The 20,359-nt window shown below is 38.0% G+C and overlaps 1 non-coding gene across 1 annotated transcript; it reads right to left on the bottom strand.

Moving 5' to 3' along the window:
• Positions 1 to 17,370: 17,370 nt before the first annotated feature.
• Positions 17,371 to 17,443, bottom strand: TRNAG-CCC (transfer RNA glycine (anticodon CCC)). Its single transcript has one exon. It is a non-coding gene; the product is annotated as a tRNA-Gly (tRNA).
• Between the last annotated feature and the right edge of the window lie 2,916 nt (positions 17,444 to 20,359).

Raw genomic sequence — 20,359 nt, 5'->3', positions numbered from 1 at the left:
CAACTGTAACAAAATAATAAAAGAATATTTATCACTCAACAATATCACTTTATAAGCATTAATTCATCTAAGATGTTCCACAACCCTGTGTTCTTGTTCAGGCATCAGGTCATGTCCAACTCTCTGCAACCCCATGAACTACAGCATGCCAGGCTTCCTGGCCCTTCACTGTCTCCCCGAGTTTGCTCAAATTCATGTCCATTGAGTCAGTAATGCCATCCAACCATCTCATTCTCTGCCACCCCCTTCTCCTCTTACCCTCAACCTTTCCCAGCATCAGGGCTTTTTCCAGTGAACTGACTTTTCTCATCAGGTGGCCAATGCATTGGAGCTCATGATCCTGTGAGCATTGTCCTATTACTAACGTCAATTTACAGATGAGGAAAGCAGAGCTTACAGAAGTTGAGAAACTTACTCAAGTTACATAGTTAGTACTTGGCAAACTTCAATGAATGTATCATTTATCCACCTCCAAACCTGCTCTTAACTGTTCTTACCTAGGAATGGACAAGAATTCATACTTAATGATGTGAAAATGTTTGCTTGTCATAGAAAGCACATGGATAACCAACAAAATAGCTAAAGAGCAGGCAACTGAAGGAAGAAACATCAGGACACTGCATAGATTATGGAAGTGACGATAGATTTAGAGCTTGCTTTGCCCAATTGCTTCGGCACCAAGTAGGCCAAAACAGGAAGACAGGGACGAGTGAGCCCAGCCTGGCATCTTCCCATAATGTTATTGTATAAAAGCCTTAATAATATTTCATCTTGGCCAGTTGAGAGAAGATTCTACCTTACTCCAGACCAATACCTTGATTTTGTAAGAATTTAATAATTTAGACAACAGGCTGGCTTTTCCTCTTATTGTTCTGAAATCAATTGCCATGTCAGCAAGACCTATGCTTTAGCAATCAGCTCTGTAGACAAGGAAATAAAAGATTCTTTGAATGGGGTAATTTTTATCTCTCACGATGTGGGAGAAATAAGTAGTTAGTGAACTAGTGATTAGCATACTTATAGAGTCATTTACATACTACTAAAAAATTCAGTCCACTTGTGGCTTAAATCTACAGTTTAAGAACACAATTATACCCTGAGGAAACCATAACTGGAAAAAACACATGTACCCCAACGTTCATCACAGCACTATTTACAATATCTAGGATATGGACACAACTTAGATGATCAGTGACAAATGAATGCATAAAGAAGTTGTGGTACATATATACAACAGAATAGCATTCAACTATAAAAAGGAATACATTTGAGTCAGTTCTAATGAGGTAGATGAATCTAGAGCCTATTATACGGAATGAAGTAAGTCAGAAAGAGAAAAATATCATATATTGATCCACATATATGGAATCTAGAAAGATGGAACTGGTGAACCTTTTTACAGGGCAATGAAGGAGACACAGACACAAAGAACAATCTTGTGGACACAGTCGGGGAAGAAGAGGGTGGGACAAATGGAAACAGTAGTGTTGAAACATATATATTATCATACGTAAAATAGATAGCCACTGGAAATTTGCTGTATGATGCAGAGAGTTCAAATCTGAAGGTCTGTGACAACCTAGAGGGTTGAGATAGGGTGGGAGGGAGGTTTAAGAGAGGGGAACGTATGTATATCTGTGGCTGATTCATGTTGATGTATAGCAGAGACCAACACAGTATTGTAAAGTAATTATCCTCCAATTAAAAATAAATATATTTTTTTAAAAACAATACAGTTGAACTGTGATCAATATTAGTTCCAAAACACCTAGCTGTATCAGAAAGGGAAACCTTCGATTAAAAGCTTGCTCCAGGAAGCATCTCCAGTTTCACTTAGTCTAGTCTCTGTTTTACTGTTCAGACTCTCAGCATTTTGATGTTGAGTTTGTCTCACTTTGCCTTCTCTCTGTTTTCTAAATAGATACTTTTTCTTTGGGTACATTTGATCTCCTCAAACTATTATGCCTCATTGGCCAGCTATGCCTGTTCTTTCTTTAGGATAGCTTTGCTCCTTTAACCCTTGTGCAACAATCGACAGGCCTAACATGTCATTCTAACCCAATTCAGAACAATTTAATATGTAGGAACTCATTCATGCATTGAATATTTAATTCATGGCAGGTCCACGTTAAGAGCTGACCAATTGTGAACAAGTTCTCAGAGTTTAAAGTATTTAATAAAGAGCTATATGCAAGGTGCTATAGAAAAAAATCAGCCCAGTTTGGTTGTCACAGATTTCTTCTTCAAAGAAGTACTCCTGAGCTGAGACTTGAAAAATTATTAAGAAATTTAGCCAGGTGAAGGATTAGAAGGGTGTAGCATTCTAGCCAGAAAGACAAACTAGGTGAAGAAAGCAGTACCAAAGTGCCAAAGGATTAGGAATGTATACCTGTAATGTGTAAAAAAGCAAAAGACTGTCTCAGTTATTGTCAGCTAAAGTGAGCAATGGCAATGTTTTCCAGATCACAGCACTACCACATATTCCTTCTAAAACCTTGGTCTGTTTTCAGTTTCTTTATCTGTAAATGAGTATATACTGCCTCAAACCCCACAGAGTAGTTGTGATGGTTAAGTGAGGAAAGCCCATGTTGTATACTGAGCATAAAATGCCTTGCAAAAAATGCTTTATTGTTATTAATTTCCAGACTAGATCAGGTCATACTGATGGATACTTGAAGCAATCTGCTCAAAGAAAAGACAAGAAGTCACTTAAATTTTTAAATATACTTATATATGTAATTATTTATGTTTTTATACACACACACACACACACACACACACACACACATTGTTTGGTCACTAAGTTGTGTCCAATTCTTTGCGACCCCATGGACTGCAGCACACCAGGCTTCCCTGTTCATCACCAACTCCCTGAGCTTGCTCAAACTCATGTCCATTGAATCAATGATGCCATCCTCCCTTTTAATCTTCTGTCATCCCCTTCTCCTCCTGCCTTCAATCTTTCCTAGCATTAGAGTCTTTTCCAATGAGTCAGTTCTTCACATCAGGTGGCCAAACTATTGGAGCTTCGGTTTCAGCATCACTCCATCCAATGTATGTTTAGGGTCGATTTCCTTCAGGATTGACTGGTTTGATCTCCTTGCTGCCCAAGGGACTCTCAGGAGTCTTTCTAGCATCACAGTTCCAAAAGCATCAGTTGTTCACCACTCAGCCTTTCTGATCCAATTCTCACATCCATATATGACTACTGGAAAAACCATAGCTTTGACTATACAGACCTTGTTCAGCAAAGCGATTTCTTTGCTTTCTAATATGCTCTCTAGATTTGTCCTAGATTTCCTCCCGAGGCACAAGTGTCTTAATTTCATAGCTGCAGCCACCATCCGCAGTGATTCTGGAGCCCAAGAAAATAAAATCTGTCACTGCTTCCACTTTTGCCCCTTCCATGTGCCATGAAGTGATGGGACCAGACGCCATGATCTTAGTTTTTGAATGTTGAATTTTAAGTCAGCTTTTTCACTCCCCTCTTCTACCCTCATCAAGAGCCTCTTTAGTTCCTCTTTACTTTTTACCATTAGAGTGGTATCGTCTGCATATCTGAGTTTTATCTCCCTGAACAAAGCAGTTTAGGCTGGCATAAAAAAAAACAAATGAATAAAGCAAATCCACAGTGTTTAGAAGTTAAGATAGGTGAGGAGAGTGCTGAGTGAAAAATGCCACTCTTAAGTTTTGTGCCTTAACCTGAAATTAGCTTGGAACTTGCTGTCTTAAATGGAACTTGGGATTCGTTTTGTGCCCTCAGTTAAACCTTGGCACTCCTGTCATCCTTCTGAACACAAATGCATAGTTAATGAGTCTGAACTGAAAGGCACGATCTGCATTTTGTTTGAAAGATCGATCTGTATTTTGTTTACCTTAATGATGCCCCTTCTCACTTAAATACAGGAAATGTTTTAAGAAGTCACTTTCACAGGTTAAGACTGATTTCCTCCCACTGCAAGAGGAGCTTTGACATTCCTTTCTGCAAATCTGAAGAGAAATGTTAATTATTTACTAGAGTACAAGGTAGCTTACTAACCTGTTTAATGTTTATCAGAATCTCTCTCTCTCTCTTTTTTAAATAGACTCGCTCTGCAATAGACCCAAATAGAGGATACTCAATGTTTCTGTTGAATCTCATTTTTATCTTAACTACTTATGGAAACAAATCTGGGTAAGGAAAGATAAATAAATAAAATGTTGACATGTTAAAGCTGTTAACTTTATGCAAGCAAATATCTGCAATGCTTTTCCTTTATTTCTGTGATACCTGTGAGGTGACTGACTATTTACAGGGATTACATGGTTCCTGTAAAGGGACCATGAACTCTTCTAAACTCTGAGTCCCTTGAGGAAAAAGCTGTCTTTTGCCACTGACTCCTCTGTGTCTAATACCAGGAATACCGATGAAGAATATTTGGATGGATAAAAGGATACGTTGCCAAGAAAAATAAAAGCCTCTTCTTAGGAAGACAAGACATGAATACATGTAGAAACAAACATGAGTTATCACAAAGTAGTACATAGCTTTGTGTGAAAAGATAAGTGGGAAAGACATTATGTCTTTAGTTCGTAGGAAAATCCAAGTGGCTGCTGATACTGTGTGGACTTTCAAATAGTATTAACTTGAAATAAGGGTAATGTTTAAATTAAAGTAGTGCTTGGATAGAATGGCTCTTTACATGAAGTAAACTTTAACACTGTTTCTATTAACAATTCATTACTTTTCTACTCTGACATTTAATTTAACAAATATTACTTACCAATAACATGTCATGTGACTGTTTCTTGCAGTTGGCTGAAATTATTGCAATTTAATTCTAATATCTTAGGCTTCCCAGAAATTCTGATTCACATATGTGAAATAAATTTAAAAAATGGAAAAATGCTTCATTACCTGATAATGTCCAGACTTTTCTAAATGTGGGTTCCACAAAAGAAGGGAAAAGTAACATGGCTAAAAAAACCAAGAAGCACGTGTTAATCTAAAATATTACTCTCTAATGATGAGTTCTCTCTCTCTAAAAATCACTGCTTTTCCTGTTTATACTAGTATTAATACACATTAATTTGTCAATATCCAGGATAATATTCAAAACATGTAAAATATAATTGTTTCCAAAAATGTAAAAAATATATACAGGCTTATTTTTTATTTAAAATTTAGAGAAGCGAATATTGTGGAAAGGCAAATTCCTCCATAAAACAGTAGAAAGGCCTAATTCTATAGCAAGAGCAATTTGGGGACCTGAGGCTCTCAAAAGGACTGTCTTATCCACCCATCAGCCAAGTTAGTAATCAAAAAAAAGAATTATTCCTTCATTTCATTAAATCTATAAATGCAAAATTAAAATTTAATTTTCTATTCTGTTAGATATCATCATTTGACTGGACTGCAGTAATTGGTAGGATTAGATGAACAAATGAGGTAAAGCAACACAGGTGCTGACATCCATGCTTGACTTCAGAGCATATGATCTCGTTAACTCTACCCTTCCAGGTACCCGATTCTGGCACTTGGGGCAGAAGCAATTCTGTGCCATCAGAGGCAAGTCCAGCTGGAGACTCAAGGAGAGCACCACCACGTAGCCGCATAGCTTGCAGTAACCCTTTCTCTTTCTTTGACTATAGTATTTGCCAGTTTTAACTGCAAGACTGATGTCTTCAAACTAGAAAACTCTAGAATGTACTGGAACAATTTGGCCAGGTTGCAATCATTCCTTTTACAACACAAGACTCATTGGCTCCCTTCTCCTCTGATAAAGGAGAGTGCTGACTGATCCACGACCCCAGCATCCTTTGGCTTCATTATCTTTATCTTGATAGAGCACACACTGTAACAATGTCTACTACCACTCTGTAACCCCCTCACCCATTTTTATTTTTCAAACCTCAATTATTTGCTTCTAGTTATTCTCAAAAGTTTTCCGTTTGGTTTTATATCATCTAGAAGCATTTTTCTTTCATTCAACAAATGCTTACTTATTTAGGACCACCATATCCACAGCACAAGCAAGGGTGAGAGGGAAGATAGCAAGGAGAACCTAAACAGGAACAAGAAGTAAATACTGATCATGTTCTTAAGATGCTTACAAACAAGCAAAGCCATGTGCATAAATAACTATATTATAAGGTTTTTTAAAAGTGGCAATTACCATAAGAAAACAACCAATATCTGGAAAATTCTGAATAAAAAGAAATAACGACCACTTGAAGAGATCTTGTTAGGTTTCCTGCAAATAAACCTGTCATTAAAGGGCTTCTAGTAATTTATCATGGGTGGAATAAAGGGAAAAGAACTTCAAGGCAGACCAGAACACTGAGTAGCAAATTTCTGTTTAATTAAAACAAATGTTCCATAATAGACAAGTTACCAAACTTGTAAGCAGAAAAGCTAAAACTTTTCATGTAAAAGGCAAACGTAGGGAAAACAATAACATCATTCATAGTACTTCAGAGTGTCTATGTACAAAATCCGTTAATTCTTTAAAATGAAAATGTGAAAAGCCATCAAGAATCCCCCAAGATTTATGACTAGTCCTAGTTGTTCAGTTCAGTTCTGTTCAGTCGCTCGGTCATGTCCGACTCTTTGCGACCCCATGGACTGCAGCACACCAGGCTTCCCTGTCCATCACCAACTCCCAGAGCTTGCTCAAACTCATGTCCACTGAATCAGTGATGCCATCCAACCGTTTCATCCTCTGTCGTCCCCTTCTCCTCCTACCTTCAATCTTCAGTCCTAGTTGTAACCAATGTAATAAGTCTTAGAGGACTACAGGGCATTAGGCATGGGTGTCTCGAGTGGGCAACCAACAGAGATGACTTAGGACAGCGTGCCATGATCTTATGATCATGTACAGTGTTAAAGATAGTTGAGACAAGAGGCTCACCTTCTCGGAGTGATGTAAGGAATAGCATAAAGGTGACTGTGCCCCTAAATGATCTCTCTCAGTAAAGGATGCAAGGGACTGAAACTCTAGAATTAACTATTAATTATGTCTTGGAGACATTTGATCATTCAGCAGGCTGTCTTTCAGTACCTACCTACTTTCTGCCAGGCGTTGTGCTCTATCAAAGATACAAAACTGTAGTAGATAAATCCAACACAATGTTCTTTCCTCTGCCTGGAGTTGCCCCCACCCAAACCTTCCCTCCTTCACATTCTACTGTTCTCCCACTGGCTCTTTCAAATCCTTCAGGCCTTAGGAGTAATTCACATAGTCCCCTCCCATTCTTAGTCTAAAGATGGTTTCCCCTTTTATTGCCTTTACAGAAGTTTGGGCTTCCCTGATGGCTCAGTTGGTAAAGAACCTACCTGCAATGCAGGAGATCCGGTTTCAATCCCTGGGTCAGGAAGATCCCCTGAAGAAGTAAATGGCAACCCATTCCAATATTCTTGCCTGGAAAATCCCATAGACAGAGGAGCCTGGCAGACTACAGTTCGTGGGGTTGCAAAAGAGTAAGACACAACTTAGTCACTAAACCACCACCTTTTCACACCTAACAGGCTAGCATTGTGGAGAAGGCAACCATAGCAGATGTTTCTGGGCTTCCCAGGTGGTGCTAGTGGTAAAGAACCCGCCTGCCAATGCAGGAGATGTAAGAGGTCCCAGGCAGCTTCAATCCCTGGTTTGGGAAGATCCCCTAGATGAGGGCATGGCAACCCACTCCAGTATTCTTGCCTGGAGAATCCCAGGGACAGAGAAGCCTGGCGGGCTACAATCCATGGGGCTGCAGAAAGTCAGACATGACTGAAGGAATTTAGCACATAAAAGTTGACTTTTTTTTCTTCAGCATATTTCTCCCAACTTACAGTTATGTTCTTTTTAGTATGTTTATTTGTTTTCTCTCTCTTAGAATAGAATGGGCTTTTCTCTGAGAGCAGAAACCCAATCTGTTTTGTTTAACTTTATATCATCAATATCTTAAAGAAAAGTGCTGTTGTATTGTGGATGCTCCAAAATTTACGATGAACAAATTAATGAACCTGTTAATTCTACTTTTGAAGAGTGAAACCACAAACTGAACAGAGAATTCAGTACATGTTATGAACTATGGCCTCCTACACATTGTAGTATGAACAATAGTTCAGTTTGCCTGCAACAGAGGGGTTCCCCAGAGGAAAAATGGAGTTTTCATTACTCAAGCCAGGACCGTCCTGGGAACTAGAAGTGATTTGTCATCATTGCATGCGAGATGTGGTTTGTAAGACAATGGAGACTGCAATGTGTGATCAAAAGAGCACTAATCATAACTTACACTTATGTCATGTTTTTCAGTTTTAAAGAGAACATTCAACTACATCACCTCCCTGTTCCTTTGCACTTCTTTGAGACGTAGACGCAGGAGACTATCACCCCTAGGTTATAGGTGAGGAACCTGCGACCTAGAGAGCTTAACAGATTACTCCTGAGTCATCTGCCTAGTAAATAAAGCCATGGTATAGGAGGCCATGACTTGGAAAGGCAGTTAATAGTCAACAAACCAGATGAAGTCAAATAAGCTCTCTCATCATTTATATAACAAGTACAATATTTCTGTGTCAGGAGTGTTTTCCTGGAACTGATATTTTCTCCAGGTCTCTGAAATATTTTCAGTTTTATGTTTCTAATTTCCAGTGTAATGTGTTGAAGCTGTTTTTAATTGCTTTTTTTTGCCATGATCTCATTATATGTGTGACTTGTGTCTGTTCTTTGAAGCTCACTATATCATCTCATGACCTCAGTGGACACATAAAGCTTTGCTAATGATAAGATTGTTTTCCTTTAACATCCTTCAGCTCTCACAGATTCCTAAGAAACAATCAACTGTAGGTAATTAGAAGCTACTGAAACTAAACATAAGAAAACATAAACAACCAAAAAAAAAAAAAAGCAGAAGGCAAATAAATTTATCTTAGGACAAGGATCTAAAAGGGTAGTTTTTAAACAGTTAGGGTATAACAAATATAAGGAAAACTAGTCAATTTTTAAAATACAGATTTTTTCCAAAAAATAATAACTTCTTTTGTGACCATTAGGAAAATCATCCTGCTATAATTATCTTCTGGCTAAGACTAGTATGGCAAGAGAGACTAAAGGTCAAAATAAAGATCTATGTCCCAGAAAAAGGTGAAATATTAGAATGAGTCAATGCTCTCTCATCATCATGTTTAACCTCTAGTTCACTCGAAGAAGCTTCTTATAGTGAAACCCATTAAAAGTTAAACCAAAGCATGGAGTATGTACAGAAAAGAAAATCTTCCACAAATAAATTGGTTAGAGAAGATCTATAATATTTTTTCTTCTGATTTAGCTGGAAAAAGGAGAGACAGAAAAGTATTGATTTGGACTCAGAAATTATATTACTGTTGATCTCAGATCTGAAAAGAAGAAAGCTCCTTGGATAACCACAACCTGGGAATAAGGAAAACAGAAAGTCTCTTTGAATATTCAGCATGATTGCAGCTATTGCTGACAAGTGTAATGAAGATTTTCCAGCCACGAGCCTCTGCCCTTAGCCACATTTTCTGTCTCATGCAGACCTCAAGGAGTGATCCACATTTGGAAAGCAGATGGGGGTAGAAGGAGCAGTTAACTCCCGTTCTAATCCTCTTGTTTGTCTAGGGCACCTCTCTCCCTTCCTGCATGCTTACTTACTCTTTTTTCAAAGGACTAAGTGTTCTTTAGCTTCCAAAATGATCATTTTTCATCGATGTGTGAAAAGAAAACAGCAAGAATTCTTGTCATTAAGGCTATTTTATTTCAAGACTGAGAATACAATACTCAAAAGAACCAAAGTTCTTCTATTAGTGAGTGAGTTTAATTTAACAGTTTCCACCCAACATTAATCTTATAATTAATCAAAATCAAAAAGAACACTACTGAAATGAAAACAGTTGGGAAAGTGCTAAAATTGGGGTAATGGCCCAGATATATTCAGATAAGGTGTGTTTAATAACACAGCATGAGAAAATCAGGGGAAATATTTAATAAGCTTGCACTCATGGTAGCATTTTTATTCTTTAGTGAATAATGAGTTAGATTATGCTGGAGAAAATTCATTAAAATAGAAGAAAAATAGTTCTAGTATAATTTAGAAAGACGATCATAAATATGCAAAAAAAAATAGCAGTTAAGAATTACACTCTTCATATAAAGCAAAAATAATGTCACTAACATTATCCAAAGTCAAACATAGGGTAGAAAATCTTAAAGTAAGGTCACCATTAAAAAAAAATACTTATTTATTAATTTGGCTGTACTGTGTCTTAGTTACAGCTCTCTCAAGATCTTCAGCACACAGGATCTTTAGTTGTGACATGAGAACTCTTAATTGCAGCATGTGGGATCTAGTTCCCTGACCAGGGATTGAACCTGGCCCTCTGCATTGCAGCACAGAGTCTTACCCACTAGACCACCAGGGAAGTCCCACATAAGGTCATTCTTGCTTGATGAAAGGCATCATCTAAACTAAACCACAGCAGATCCACTATTATAGGTGAATAATACAGTGTCTGGGCTTCCTAGGTGGCTCAGTGGCCATGAATCTGTCAATGCAGGAGATGTAGGTTCGATCTCTGGGTCACGAAGATCCCCCAGAGAAGGAAATGGAAACCAGCTTCAGTATTCTTACCTGGGAAATCCCATGGACAGGGGAGCCTGGCAGGCTATAATTCAAGGGGTTGCAAAGAGTTGGACCGATTTAGCAACTAAACAACAATGACAACAATGTGGTATCAAAATACATAAAAAAGACACTACTAGAAATTAAAAAAGAGTAATATAGATAAGGACTATAGTAATAAGATTTAACAATTCATTGTCAAAATAGCTAAAGCAAATAACATACATAAATCAGGATATAAATAATAGCTTTGTTACTATTAATAAAATGAAATTAATTGTTATATTTTCAAACATGTTACTTAAAAAATATATACTTGCAGGTCAAGTATCTATGGAACAATTAAACACTGTTCAAATACTTGGTAGCAAAATGTTATATATTTTATAAAATAGAAATTTTACATAAATATGACTATATTTTAAAATCATATTGTTTAGATATTTAAAAGCTCAAAATATTTTGTCAATAACACCAACTTTGAGGATAATAAAGATAAAACTACCACATACCATTTATGAAACAATAAACTACAGATATAATTAATTTCATGGCCTTAAATACCTTATTAATAAAGTAAATGAATAAATAGTACTTATGAATAATTTGTATTCTTAAATGCTTATTATTTTAAAATAGAAAAAAATAAATGAGAATAATATTCAATTTGGAAATTTTAAGAGAATAAAAGGCCCAAGGAAAGGAGGCAGAATGAACTAATTAATGTTAAAAAAAATTTATTAACAGGAAACAAAAGAGGTATTTAGAAAAACAGCTATAGTATTGACCAACTTTCAGAACTCTAATATAAAAAATTCAAAAATAAAATTGGAACTATGGAAAAAGCTGAAAAGAAAATCTAAACTGTTTCAGAGAATATTGGCTACATATGCTTACAAATAAACATAAAACCTCATGAAATGGATGGCTTTTCTTAGGGAAAAGATCAAAATAGACTGATGATGATGTATGAAGCCTGCATAGGCTGTTCATACAGGGACAAAATGAGGAAAGATTGACCGCTAACCAAACTTTGGAGCCAGTACTAATATTCATAAATAATCTCACACTTTGAAGTAAAAGATGATTTCTATCTTACCTAATTCTTCCCAGAATATTACAGAGAGGAGACAGAGTTCCTTCTGAGTAGGCAGCATAGTTATGACACAGGCCAATGGCATCTTACTAACCAGTGCTTTTTTTCACCGTATGGCAACAGTCATTCTCTAGTATGGCAAAGCAAAAATATGTTTATTTTTCTTTTTTAAACCCATTTTACTGGGGGAAATAAAATAATTTATTTCATTATATAGTGAAGCAAAATAATTTTCCCCAGGTCACCCAGCAGAGGAATATCATCAGTCTGTTCTCAGGCTCATACCCCTTCCACTTCCAGGCACAACGCTTGGGCACCCAGCCATCAGCCTGCAACCAGCAGCCTACACCCTGACAGTAATTCTGCACTTACTCTCAGCATGCCTACACTCATTCATTTCCTATAACCACACTTGGCTCTCAAGCCTTGACTCTATTTGATAGCCTACACTTGAACTCCTTTAAAACCAAACAACTCAGTTACTTCCACTTTAACTGGATTTCTTTAGGGGAACTACTCAGTCATTTCAGGATTCTTCTCAGAATTTTTTTCTCCCTTCCCTTTTCTATTTTATCTGTGAGGAAGCTCTGGAGGTTCTGGGGTGTGAGTGAGGTTTGGTCCATGCTAACTTCTCTGCTGGTGGACGTGGATCCAGCTCCTCAACCCTTCCATTGGCTTAGGCAAGGCTGAAGCATCACGATCGTCATGGTCCATCTGAGGTGGACTTCTGCTCATCCTCTGCTACAGTATCCCCTTACCCGGCATCTCTGGAACCACCATCAGGCATGCCAGCTCTCATCTTTAGGCTCCTTCCTTGCTCTACTCATTAGATTTCTTCATTACCAGAGAGATAAACAGTTTCTACTCATGGACTGCTGTTCCATATTAAGATGCTCAACTAAAGAGTCCCCTGGCCCCCAGCAGTTCTGCACAAGAAGCAGGACCCCTACCTTCAGGAGTTTTACTAGCTTTTGTCTCTCAGGCAGGGCTGATTAATAAATACTTCTCAGAAACCCAGTGAATTGAATACTAAAACCTGAATGTTTAAACTCCTTTCTCTAACCTTCTAAACTGGTTACAACTTAGTTCAGTTCAGTTCAGTTCAGTTCAGCCGCTCAGTCGCATACAGGAAATGATGGTGCCTGAGGTGGAGTAGGAACATACCCCAAGAACCCTAGAGAATTCTCAGGTGTAGGAGAGTTCACCTCAATAGACATGATGTTTAGTTTAGGCAACTTTAAGGGGATTCCAAATCTTTAACTTTCATTCTCCAAACAAATTCACAGTCTACAATTAGGGAAGATAGACTCATTTTTTCTTTTATTCCCAGATTATGTAATCATCATTTCAGAATGAATAAGCAAAAGATTAAGTAAGGAAAAAAATATTTATTAACTGAATTGGCAGCTTTCAAAAGTTCCTCTGATCAACATAATAACATGTTTTCTTTCCATTTTCACAGCATTATTGTGTGATGCTCAATCACTAAAGCAACCAAAGATGTGCAGAAGATATATACCCAGCAACTTTGCAATTTGAAAAGTAAGTGAAATTTTTAGTGACAAGAGTTAAGGAATAATCCCTTGGCTAATTTATTTAGTTCAGCCATTGAAACCATTTACTGGCATCTGAACTACTCTGCTGCTGCTGCTAAGTCGCTTCAGTCGTCTACTTCTATAGAAAATACAATTCAGAAGAAAAAAAGATATGCACAGTCACATGTTTTTCACTTAACATTTTAATGACAAATAGGCTAAACAGAAGGGTATATGTAGCTGATTAAATCATATCACACAGACAAGGTCTTTACACAAAACCTACAAACCACAAGAAGCTCCCAGAAACTTGGATGTCATCTTAAAACACTATTATTCTCTCAGCCTCCCCAACCTATCCATTTACCAAATACTGTCAGTTTTGCTACTTTAATCTCTTTAATCTCTCTTTTTATTCTTCAATTCCAGCAGTCCATGATTTCATTTAAGATTTATCATTTCGTGACATTTATGACACTCGCTTCATACTTCCTTACCCTTCCTGCCTTCGCCTCCAATTCAATTGCCACATCTGCCAGAACATTTCTGATCTGACCTGTCAAGAGTTCTTTCTGCAGCTTCCTATCACCTTGGAGGAGGAAATGGCAACCCACTCCAGTGTTCTTGCCTGAAAAGTCCCGTGGACAGAGGAGCCTGGCGGGCTACAGTCCATGGCATCACAAATGGACACGACTGAGCACCTGAGCGCAAACACACATACTCATTGCCTTCAGAATAAAAAGTCCAGACAGCTAGAAAAGCCTTCCCAAAGTTCCACAGTCTCATGCCTGCTATTTTCCCTGCCTCACCTATGTCCATCTCTTCATTTTATTCTGCTGGTTACACTTGCAACTCCTGGTAATTGTCAAGCTTTCTTTCATCTCCAGCCTTTGAGCTCACTTGTTGCCCCTCTTTCTAGAATATCCTCTCTCCCTCTTCCCTCTCTTCGCTCAGCTAGTTTTTACTCATCTTCCAACATGCAGTTTAAACAGCATCTGCCTTCCACCTCCACACTCCTCCCATGTGTGAAATGGAGCACGCTCTCCATGAACTCCCATAGGCCCCTGTGAATATCGCCCTTACTCGAGCTCACATCTCCTGCGTCTGCTGCATTGCAGGCAGATTCTTTACAGCTGAGCCATCAGGGAAGCCTACTCAGCACCACGCTAATGTTGCTTGCTTTGTTTCTCCTAAGGCAGTCAATCGCCACAAGACGGTCAATGTGTCTTTGGGTCAATGTGTCTTTGCCATCTTCATAAACCTTGGGCCCAGCACAATGTCAGGTATAGTAATCGTTCAAAAAGTATTTGTTGGCTGAGTCATTCAATAAATTAGAGTTAGTTACTTGGTGGCTGTGTAATTTTGAGCAAAGAACCTAACTACCTCAGTTTCTTCACCTATAAAATTGGTATAATGTTACACTTATCTCCTAGGATTTGTAAAAATGTTAAGTGAGAGATTCTTGGCTCAAGAAATGTTGTCTGACAAACCTCTGTTTATATTCCTATTCTCTTTTATTGGCAGTGTGACCTACTTTCACTGCATTACCTAGAGCACATTTAATGATCTTTCCAAACTTTATCTTGCTCATTTATTAAGATTTTAATGTCACTGCTTCCCAATAATTAAATGGCATATGTGCAAAAAAGATGTAGCAGAGCTTTGTGGTCAGAGCTTTGTTACTTAATATAAATTTGCTGTGATTATTATCAATGTTAATATTTGGTCTAATAATACTTATTGTTAATGACACTTTATTATAAACAAAGTGATTATGACTCTAGGAATCAGTATTATGAAGACAGTTCAGAACTTTCATTAGACTTGTAAAGAAATAAATTAGTTATTAGAACTGACTCAAATGTGTTTCTTTTTATAGATGAGTAATATTCTATTGTGTATATGTACCACAATTTCCTTATCCACTCATCTGCCAATGGACATCTAGGTTGCTTCCATGTCCTAGCTATTGTAAATAGCGTTACAATGAACACTGGGGTACGTGTGTCTTTTTAAATTCTGGATGCCTCAGGTATATGACCAGTAGTGGGACTGCTGAGGTACTCAAAGCCAGTGCTCCGTGACAGCCTGGAAGGACAGAGTGGAGGGACGTGAGAGGAGGGGGATTCAGGATGGAGGGGATACATGTATGCCTATGGCCAATTCATACTGATATATGGCAAAAACCATCACAATATTTAAAGTAATTATCTTCCAGTTAAAATAAATCAACTAATTTTTTAAAAGAAATAAATTTCCTAAGACAAAAATTTGACAGTTTTGGAAAGACAACATAAGTAATAAAAATTAAGTGATTATTGCTATAACATATGGGATTCATTTGAAACTAATAACAATAAATTATTCTCAAGATTTATATCACATTTATTCCTACTATTGAAAGGACTTTGATGACTGGCAAAATAATAATTAGCAAATGTACACATCTAGGGCAATATATTTTGACATTCTTCAACTACTTTGGAATATTAAACATCAAGGGAAGCAAAAATAGCACAGAGAAAAAGGGAAAGAAATTAAGAATGACTTTAAAGAAAGCAAAGGAAACATGATTTTCATTTGACCTACATTTAGAAAGAAGTTCTATAGCACAGAAATAATGAGGAGATGTTGGACACACTGAATATCTAATACTTAAATTCAACTTTTGCTAGACATTAGGAAAATGATTAGATTTTTAAACCTCTAATAGGTTGACAGTATTTAAAGATCAATAATGTCTCTTGCACAAGCAAATGTTAAATATTTGGTTATTCAAAAAGGGCAATTTGTCTTAAACTGTTGCTTATGATCAGTTTTGACAGAGAACAAGTCTTTTAACTGTCACAGTCAGTCTGAGGATTCATTATTTCCTATTTATTTAACATTACAGATGTCAGTATTGCATCAAATGTAGACAACTTGGTGCCTGCCCTAAGGGTAGAGAAAATTTCAAAATGGGAAGAGCACACAGCCTTAATAAGTACATTATATTTAACTTTTGACTTTGGCTGTACTTGGCAGCTCCACAATACAAATGATATTTTCTCTGTCGTATCTACCGAAATACTGCAGAAAGGTTAGTAGCATTACTTTCAAAAGAAATTAAACAGGCTGTGCTGGTAAAGCTGCTTTCATTGTTCTCCATTTACCTAAGAAACTTATAACCTTTTTTGGAAGAAGCCAGGGAATGAAATATAAACATTTTCCTTAAGCAAAGCACATTCTTTTCAGAGCAGCACTGGTTATAATGGAATTCAACTTATCTAGATACTAGTTTGAGGTGCTTAGATCATGGTGAGAGGGGCAGTGCAGATATGTTTTAAATATTTCTTTTTGTGATAAGATTAGTGAGCCAAAAATAGTACCATTGGCAGCAGTCTTGGTTTGAAATCAAAACATGCCCAACATAGTGAATGAGCCTCTAAGTTCTATGATCAGAATCATAGAAGAACTGATCATTCCATAAACACAATCAGGAGAAATGTGTGTCTATGTGTGTGTGTATTTGTGTTTGGGGGCAGGTGGAACAGGAGGAAAGGATATGAGAACTAAGCAGAACATGGGGTTCTGTACAAAGATAAATCCTGGACAGGAGAAGGCAACCACATTGAAGAAAATATCATGAACAAGATGGTCAGCTCCCACCCCCCCAAATAGCTCTTCATGCAATTGCTCAAGAACTAGGGAAATACAATTTTTGTAATGTTTGCCTCTCACAATGAGTTTCTCAGTTAGTTTTGACAAAAACAATGCTATTTAGCAACCTCTTGCAAGGTTTGTATTTTACACATTTAAATACAGTCCTTTCTTATATTTCGGAAAATACATTACTGTCTATAAACTTTTGAGTCTACAACAGCTAAGTGCGAAGCTCAGAAAGCAAATTATTTTTGTAGTTAAGTAGTTCTGTCTCCTAATAGTTCATCAATTTTTTTGGTGTAAAAGGTTACTAATATCTTTCCTTAGCATTTAACTTTTTATCTGCTAGTCTTATATTTCTAACTAGATTGAAAATCCTTTTAAAAAAATTTATTTATTTATTTGGCTGCGCCAGATCTTAGTTGTAGCACGCAGGATCTTTGATCTTCACTGTGGCATGTGGAATCTTTACTTGTGGCATGAGGGATCTAGTTCCCTGAACAGGGATTGAACCTGGGCCCTCTGCATTGGGAGTGCAGAGTCTTAGCCACTGGACCATGAAGGAAGTCCCTAAATTGCAAATCCTTGTGTCTGATTTTCCTTGTGTCTTCCATAGGACTAACTCAGTGTCTCTTATGTAGAAAAAAATTCATTTTCCTTTTATTTCATTAGAAACAATATTAGGATGGAAATCAAAATAAAAGCTTCATTTTAAAGTTAACATAGACCATCTAAAAGGAAAATGAGAAATAATACTAGAAATAGATGGAAAAATAGCATTCAAAAACATAAGAATATTTATGTGCCAAATACTGTTTTAGGCTTTTGGGACATGTTGGTGCACAAAACAGACAAAAATACTTGCCCTGGATTAATAATATAAATGTTACGGGGAGAAACAGGATAAGGGGAGTGCCAGGGGCAGAAATGTGGGGGGAATGGGATAGATTTTAATAGGGTGTCAAGGAAGCCCTCACTCAGAAAGTGATATCTGAACAAGACACAGTGGAAACAGGGAATGAGCCAGGGGAGTATTTGGAAGAAGAATACTCCAAGCAGGGAGAACAAAGTCAAAAGGCCTTGAGGGTGAAATAGGTTATGAGTGCTCAGAAAGCAGTGAGGCAGCCTGTCTGGGCCAAACACTGTGAGAGACCAGAGCGCTGCAGGAGATGAACTCAGACAGACAGTAAGCTTGAGGAAAGGTACAGATTACGTAAGGCCTTACAGGACTTCTTCTTACTTACATAAGGACTTTTTCTATTGGGGGGAGGGGAGTGGACAGTGAGATATAAATTCAGAAGATGCTAACAAGAGAAGTGCCATGATCTGACTTATAGTCTAATTTCTACTTTAGGATCACTCTGTTTCCTTTATTGAAACAGTGAGAGATTGCTGTAGATGCAGGGAGCTCAAACCTGGTGCTCTGTGACAACGTGGAAGGGTGGGATGCGGTGGGAGGTGGAAGGGAGGTTCAAGAGGGAAGGGACATATGTATATCTATGGCTGATTCATGTTGATGTATGGCAGAAACCAACACAATATTATAAAGCAATTATCCTCCAATTAAAAACAAATACATTTTTTTAAAAAGGAAATCATGCTATAAAAGTGTAAGGGAAACCAGTCAGGAGAAATGTCAACAATCTTGCAAAGAAATGTGGATGGTTTGGCCCAGAATGATAGCTGTAACTGTAGTGAGAAGTGATAGGATTATGATTATATATTGAAGTAAGGTCAATGAGATTTGATGATGTAAAGTATGAAAATAAGACAGAAATCATGGATGACTAAAGGTGTTAAGAAATATTATCTAAAAGTTGGAAGTAAGACAAAGGGATGACTGCACAACCTTTTTATATAGACCGTTGTCTCACAGGCCTGGGCAAGGATGACTGAATTCTCCAGGGCATATACCAATGTTGACTTGCTATTTACTATTGTGAAATAACTTCATTACTGTGAAGTTACATGTTCCCTTGCAAACTTGTGCACTAGAGAGGCAAATATTTTCCATCCATTAGAGAGGATTGGAGAAGGCAATGGCACTCCACTCCAGTACTCTTGCCTGGAAAATCCCATGGGCGGAGGAGCCTGGAAGGCTGCAGTCCATGAAGTTGCTGAGGGTCAGACATGACTAAGCGACTTCTCTTTCACTTTTCACTTTCATGCATTGGAGAAGGAAATGGCAACCCACTCCAGTGTTCTTGCCTGGAGAATCCCAGGGATGGCGGAGCCTGGTGTGCTGCTGTCTATGGAGTCACACAGAGTCAGACACGACTGAAGTGACTTAGCAGCAGAGAGGATAACCTTATCAATAGAACTATCCTGAAGATTATTGACCACTTTTGTCTCCAATTCAGCAAAATTATCTTGCTTGCCTTCCTGACTGACTACACAACATCGGTTTCCCCTTTCAATCAGCTTTTCCTTCTTTTGAGTCTTTGATTCTTTTTGAATCAGCTTTACCACCCTGCCGGTTTTCTAACACATGAGCTAAGAAATTTTTGGCACATGTTCACTGTATATTTGTATACAAGCTATGTATTTATCTTTTTAAAAAATTGTACTTTGCCATGGGTGCTGGGTGTGAACAATGGGAAGAATAAACCTACCACTTACAGAAGTGGGGGAGATTGTTGGAGGTACAAGGTTTAGGGGGAAGATTGAGAGTTTGGCTTTGGACAGGTGATATATAAGGTGCTTATTCAAGTGGAGATATTGAGTAGGAAGTTGGATGGAAGAGTTTGAATAGGTGAAGAGAGTTGTATTTGGGGTATGAAATTGGGGGCCATCAGTGTTAGACATGGCTTAAAAGTCCAGCGATAGGGTAAAATCTCTAAGGGAGTCCAGCTAGGAATACAGTCTAAAGATTGAGTCCTGAGGCCTATAAACAATTTAAGTTTAGGGAAATAGGATGAATGAGAAAAAAAAAAAAATAAAGTGGCTCAGAAATCCAGGGGCTTATGCTGTCTTGCAAGCTAATTTTCTGTTGATAGGCGGGACTGTGCTCCCTTCCTGTTGTTTGACCTGAGGCCAAACTAGGGTGGAGGTAATGAAGATAATGGAGACCTCCTTCAAAAGGTCCCGTGCACACACTGCCACACTCAGTACCTGCAACCCTGCAGCAGGCCATCGCCAACCCATGCCTCCGCTGGAGACTCCTGGACACTCACGGGCAAGTCTGGGCCAGTCTCTTGTGGGGTCACTGCTCCTTTTTCCTGGCTCCTGGTGGACACAAGGTCTTGTTTGCACCTTCCAAGAGTCTGTTTCCCAGATCATGTGTAAATTCTGGTAGCTCTATGGGGGGGTTAACAGCGACCTTCACCAAGAGGGCACCAGGTCTGCTGCACCCAGAGCCCCTGCCCTGCAGCAGGCGACTGCTGACCCTTACCTCCACAGAAGACACTCTAACACTCAAAGGCAGGTCTGGCTCAGTCTCTGTAGGGTCTCCTATTATGCACAACGTTTTTTTGAATGGTTC

Source organism: Capricornis sumatraensis, chromosome 4 (assembly GCF_032405125.1).
Source record: "Capricornis sumatraensis isolate serow.1 chromosome 4, serow.2, whole genome shotgun sequence".
Lineage (NCBI taxonomy): Eukaryota > Metazoa > Chordata > Mammalia > Artiodactyla > Bovidae > Capricornis > Capricornis sumatraensis.
The sequence above is the reverse complement of the archived record's forward strand: the minus strand, read 5'-3'. Positions and strand labels throughout refer to the sequence as shown.